Source organism: Zophobas morio, unplaced genomic scaffold (assembly GCF_036711695.1).
Source record: "Zophobas morio isolate AGI-343-1 ecotype UQ-CSIRO unplaced genomic scaffold, CSIRO_AGI_Zmor_V1 ptg000012l, whole genome shotgun sequence".
NCBI lineage: Eukaryota > Metazoa > Arthropoda > Insecta > Coleoptera > Tenebrionidae > Zophobas > Zophobas morio.
In genome coordinates this window covers 8,272,583-8,279,214 of record NW_026972117.1, presented here as the reverse complement: position 1 = coordinate 8,279,214, position 6,632 = coordinate 8,272,583, and positions in this window count along the sequence as shown.

Sequence of the window (6,632 nt, the reverse complement as noted above, 5' to 3'; positions counted from 1 at the left end):
TAACATTGCAAGAACACAAACTCGTCATTTATAAAAATGTTACAGACAACTGGGTAAAAATATTTGTGTTGACAGATAATTAATTTGACACAGAAATAATTTAGTGTTCACATTTTTTTGCAAAATAAAAATATAATTTATTATTACAGAGGACGTAACCAGAGTTAATTAATTACGCCACCATCATAAAAGTAACATTCGATACGATCAAAATCACAATGATCTGGTCGCGTAAATGCTCGGCGTACTTAGAGAATAAATGTTCAAATTCAAGCCGCATCAAAATTATAACACTTCCAAGAAAACAAACCAAAAAAAAATAGAATTCGTGTGCTAGCAGAGTGTAGACGTGCATTTTGTCGCTCCGTACATTCGAATCATTTAGGTGAGTTTGTTCCATATTGATTTGAGCCTCTCCTGAATCTAAATAATTATATATACTGACGAATAGATTGGTTTGTTAATTTTTGTCGAAGGAAACATGTTCTATGTTTCCTTCCGACTTTCACATTTTGATTGAGTTCGTTATCATTCGGTAAGAATACCGTCGACTTTTTTGGCAGAATTCGCTTATCTTCTACTTGACCCCAAACTGGCCGCAGTGTGATTTCAGCACTTGCGAGTGTCGAAAATGGCTATAAAATGCAGTAAATGCAATAGCACCGTAACTAGAAGTCAGAACTATTTGTCCTGTAATGTTTGTAAATCGAATTTTCACAATGAATGTGTTAACATTGATGATGATGCTTACAATCAGCTTCAAATGGAAAGAAAATTAACATCCTGATTGTGTGCTTTTTGTTCACTTTCTGCCTCTGCCTCTGCTGCTTCTCATACTCAATCCATTCCTTTAGTTTCTGAACTTAATTTGTCTCCTCATTCTTTGAAAATGATCGAATCAATCATTGGAAACCAATTGAAACCATTAACTGACACTATTTCGATGTTAGAAAAATCAGTTAATAATGTATCTCTTGAAAATTCAAAATTGCGTAATGAAATAATCATTTTAAAAAAATGCTTACCCGCCTCTAAACCTTGTGATCAGATAATGTCAGCTGATGCTGATGAAATGCACGCTAAATCATCTTATGCCCAAACTTTGATAAAAAACTCTCAGAAAACTATTATAGTTAAGCCAAAGGGTGAAAATCAGAAAAATCAGTCAATTGCTAAAACTAAATCAGACGTTTTAAAAAATGTTGATCCTCTTACGGACATCAATATTGGGAAAGTGAAAAATCTAAAAGATGGTGGTGTGCTCCTGCAGTGTGACAGTTCAAGTAACTTTAAACAAAGCGCCATGAATAACCTGTCAGACCAGTATGATATTCGTGAAGTCAAGACTATTGGCCCAAGAGTTAGAATTACAGGTATTCCTGACTACATAAAAGAAGAAGACATTGCCTTATATATGAGAAAACAAAATGAATCAATCTTTGACGAAAAATCAATTTGTACTTTGTTAAAATATGGCCCGGTTAAAAAAAATAATACCATTTTTCAAGCTGTTTTTGAAGTGGATTTGTTGACATATAAAAGGGCACTAGCATTGGGACACTGCCTTGTTGGTCTCAATGGTTGCACTATATACGATGCTATTGACGTTTCCAGATGTTTTAATTGTAACAGCTATGGTCATTCACACAAATTTTGTAAAAATTCTTCTTATTGTCCTCGGTGTGCTCATCGTCATAATTTGAAGGAATGCCAGGCAGATGTTGAAGCTTTTAAATGTGTCAATTGTTACAACTTCAATTTCAAAAATAATAATCATGACGTTAATATTAATCACGCAGCTTGGGATCATGACAAATGTCATTCGTACAAGATGGTCATTCAAAAAGTCAAACAAGATTTGTTTGGACTTTCCATATAGCAATCAAATGTTTGTCCTCTTTTCCTCCCTGATAGTCCAACAATACCCCGCTACTCGTGTGACATGAACACCAATAATTCAATGCATGATTCCCCTACTCCAGTTGCTTACTACCAAAATGTTAGGGGTTTAAACACCAAACTCCCGGAAATATATAATGCATTGGCTAGCTGCCATTATGACATAATTGCTTTTTCTGAAACTTTTTTAAACGACTCTGTCCATAACTCAGAAATTTCTAATAATAATTACACAATCTATAGGAGTGACAGAAAATATTCGGATGTTCATTGTCAACGTGGTGGTGGTGTCCTTCTTGCGGTTAAATCAAATTTTGCCTCGTATAAATATGATTTAAATAACTTAAATTTTAGTGATTTACTTGTAATAGATATTCTTGTGGTCAAGATTTTTATAGGTCACAGTATTGTTTATTTTATTGTAATATATATCCCTCCGGCCAACAGAGTTAGTGCAGCTGATATGGATTTGTTCTTTGAACTTTTATCCTCTCTATATACTTTATTACATGATAGAATCATTATTGTTGGTGACTTCAATATACCCTCTTACTCTAGTTTTCTAGCAAACTCCTTGATACGCGATGCTAAAACAGAATCACTTTTAAATTTTCTCGACTTGACTGACTGTAATCAGCATAACTTTGTACGTAATAACAATGGAAGAATTTTGGATTTGGTTATTTCAAATAAACAAACCACTGTCAATGCAGCAGTTGATATTTTATTAACTGAAGACTCCCATCACCCGAGCTTAGTAATTAATTTAAATAATTTAATTAGAACGAAAATGTTCTATGACAAGCCCTTGCATAATCCCGGATTAAAATCTTTTAACTTTTGTAAAGCTGATTTTTCACTTTTGTACAACTTGCTTTGTAATACTGGCTGGTCTTTCATGTCTAAACATACTGATGTAAATATCATGTGCTTGCAGTTCTATGCAAAATTATATGAGATCTTTGACATTTCTGTTCCTAAGACTAAACGCTTTAAAAAACGTCAATATCCTCCATGGTTTGATGCTAAAATAATTTCTAAACTAAAACTAAAATGGAAATTATGGACACGTTACAAACGACATTCTGATTTGCAATCTTATGATAATTTTAAAATCCTAAGAACTGAGGTCAAAGCAGATATTCAACATGCCTATGCCAATTATATTAAAAAAATTGAAAACAACATTCAATCTGATCCTAGCAGCTTTTGGCGCTTTATTCATAGTAAGAAAAAAGACAATAGTATACCTAAACTGATGACCTATAACAATGAACTACTAAGTCGACCGGAAGACATTGTCAACTCTTTTGCTGACTTTTTTCAAAAATCTTTTATTCTTTCTAATCCATCTGTAACTATGTCTTCTTCAAATTCTTCTACAATTGTACTTCTTTTGTTAATCAAATCGTTTAATGAATCTGAAGTATTTAATGCCCTACGGAAGATGAAAAACAAAACAACAGCTGGTCCTGACGGCATACCCTCGTTCATGTTAAGCGACTGTGCAACTGTATTTGCTTCTCCCTTATGTGCTATATTCAATCTAGCAATTAAACAGTGTGAGTACCCGTCCATTTGGAAACAGTCGAATATATGTCCAGTTTTCAAAAATGGAAACAAAAATGTAATCGAAAATTATCGACCCATAACCTTGCTCTGCAATTTTTCCAAGGTATTCGAAATGTTGCTTTATGATGTTATTATCGGGCATGTTAGGCCTTATATATCTGATTTACAGCATGGTTTTCTTAATGGCAGATCTGTAGAAACAAATCTTTGTACGTTTACTCAGTTTGTTTCCGAGTCTTTTGATGCTAAATGTTCGGTGGATTGTATATACACTGATTTCTCTAAAGCATTTGACAGATTAGACCACTCTAAATTGATTGCCAAGTTGGATAGTTTTGGTATGTCAGATTTCCTAATTAAACTTTTTAGTTCTTATTTAATTGGCAGGACGCAGGTTGTTACCATTGGCGGTTTTCAGTCAACTGAGGTACATGTTACTTCTGGTGTACCGCAAGGGTCCATTCTTGGACCTCTGTTCTTTATTTTGTTTATTAATGACATTAGTATCGGCTTTAGCTCTGAGTGTCTTCTATCTGCTGACGACCTAAAAATCTTTAGAAAAATAACATTTTCTGACCACCTTCTCCTTCAAGCTGATCTTTATAAATTAGAACAAGCATGCAATGTAAAAGGGCTGTCGCTGAATCTTCCTAAATGTAGTGTAATGACATATTCTCTAAAGCATATCAATAGTATATATGACTATAAAATTGGCGGCTTCATTTTGAAACGTGTTTCCACCGTGAGAGATTTAGGCATTATATTTGATCAAAAATTATCCTTCATTAATCATTATGATGAGATATTTTCCTCATCAATTAGGGCGTTAGGATTTATCATTCGTAATTGCAAAAGCTTTCAACTTAATAGTACTCTCCTTAGTTTGTATACTTCGTTTGTTAGATCAAAACTAGAGTATGGTTGTGTTATTTGGTCCCCAGGGTACGATGTTCATTGTCTCAAATTAGAAAAGTTACAAAGGAAATTTTTAAAATTCCTCCATTTCAAATCATTTGGCTATTACCCTTGTAGAGGTTTTCCTCAAAATGAGCTTTTGGTACTCTTTTCCATTCAAAGCTTGGAAAAGAGGAGAGAAACTTTGTCTCTCTGTTTTCTTTTTAAACTGGTGAATGGTGTTGTAAATTCAAGTGCTTTAGTTGAAAAATTATGCTTTCTAGTTCCCAGGTCAAACATTAGAAACCCTTTATGTTTTTATACTGAAATTTCTAGAACTAATGTACATGTGTTCTCGCCCATTACAACTATGTGCAGAATTTATAATAATTATCGGAATAAATTTGATATCTTCAATTGCAGTTTACGCCAGATCAAAAATGCACATCTATAACAGTCTCCTAATTTTTAACTATTTAATTATGCATTTCTAACAATCTAAGTTAGCCCTAATATACCACCCTAATAATTGGTTTATCTGTAGGGGTGGTCAACAACAATAATAATAATAATAATAATAATAATATTAATAAATAATAATAATAATAATAATTAAACCTGTTGGGAACCTATTGAATCACTCCCGTTTCTCAAGCCCACGAGGTATGAATTTTTTCTACGGTGATATTTAATTTAAATCAGGTTTTTCCACTTTCAATGATATGGTCTCGACAACAATGAAAATTGTTAGAATATTTATTTCTTTACAAGTAATTAAAAACATGTTTTTGAGCGTTGTGTTATTCAACGAAAAAAACACAAAATATTAACTTCTCGTCACCAATATCGGATTTTCACCCCTGGTGGATTAGTCTAGTTGGCTAGTTTTTTGTTCGACTGTTCATGTCTAAAATTTGCCGCCACATCATCGTAATGACTTAGGTATTACCCATATTATCATCCAGTTACTTTATTTAAGATTTTTTGTGTGTTTAAACTAGTGATATTTAAACATTTGTGTCGATTTGTAACACTCGTAACGGAACAAGTAGCAAAAAAATGGTAGAAAACTCTACAACAAAAAAAGGAAAGTCAAAATAGTGCATTATTTTGAAAATTTTGATTACCCGTCGAATGAAAACTTGTTTTGATCCATAGACCGGAGCGCGCTCACGCCAATGTCGATCCTAAGCGTTCAGAATTTCTGCGGGAAATAGTTATTATTTAGATCCTTTTCTTTACAAACATAATATCACATCTCACACGTTTCACTCAATTTTCAAAATTTTAGCAACAAAATCTCAGTGATCGAAAAACCGAAAAATTGAAAAATTGACTTATCGAAGAATCAAGAATCAAAAATTTTAAAAATCGAAAAATTAAAATATCCAAAAATTGAAAAAAACAGAAATTGAAAAGTTCCCAAAACTGATAATGTTGAAGAAATTGAGAAATCGAAAACTTAAGAAATCGGGGTATCTAAAAATCGAAAAGTCGAAAAATTGAAAAATTCAAATATTGAAAAAAATCAAAAAAACAAATATTGGAAAATCGAGAAAATGAACAATCGGATACTTGAAAAATTGAAAAGTTAAAAAAGCAAAGTCGAAAAATTGCAAACTTAAAAATTCGAAAAACTGAAAAATCAAAAACCTGAAAAATTGAAGAACTGAAGAACTGAAAGATCGAAGCTTTGAGAAGTCGAGAAATGGGTAAATAAAAAGTAGACTAAGGGGCCAATTCCAAGTTGGCGGCGCAAGTCACTGGTGCAGCGCAACTTTATAATGCTAATTTGGGTATCAAATGCTGGTTGCTAGGGGTGACGGAATCAACAAACGCAGTTGTGTCGAATTTTCCATTGAAATTTGCACCATGGAGTTGCGGCACCTCCAGTAGGCAGTGCAAGTTGGCGCAATTTATCTCGAAAAATTGCGTTTGTTTATTCCGTTACCCCTAGCAACCAGCATTTGATACCCAAATTAGCATTATAAAGTTGCGCTGCACCAGTGACTTGCGCCACCAACTTGGAATTGGCCCCTAATTGAGAAATCGCAAAACAGAAAATTCAGAAACGTCAAAATTTTAAAAATTAAAAAATATTGGAGAACTGAAAAATCGAAAATTAAACATTAAAATATCGTACAATTGAAAAATGGAGAAATCAGTCTTCTTTTGGCAAGCACTAACCCCGCCCACCCGCCCTTTATTTTCTTAGAGGGTATGTCATTTGCCAAAATCAGTCTTATCATGGCAAGTACTAGCCCCGC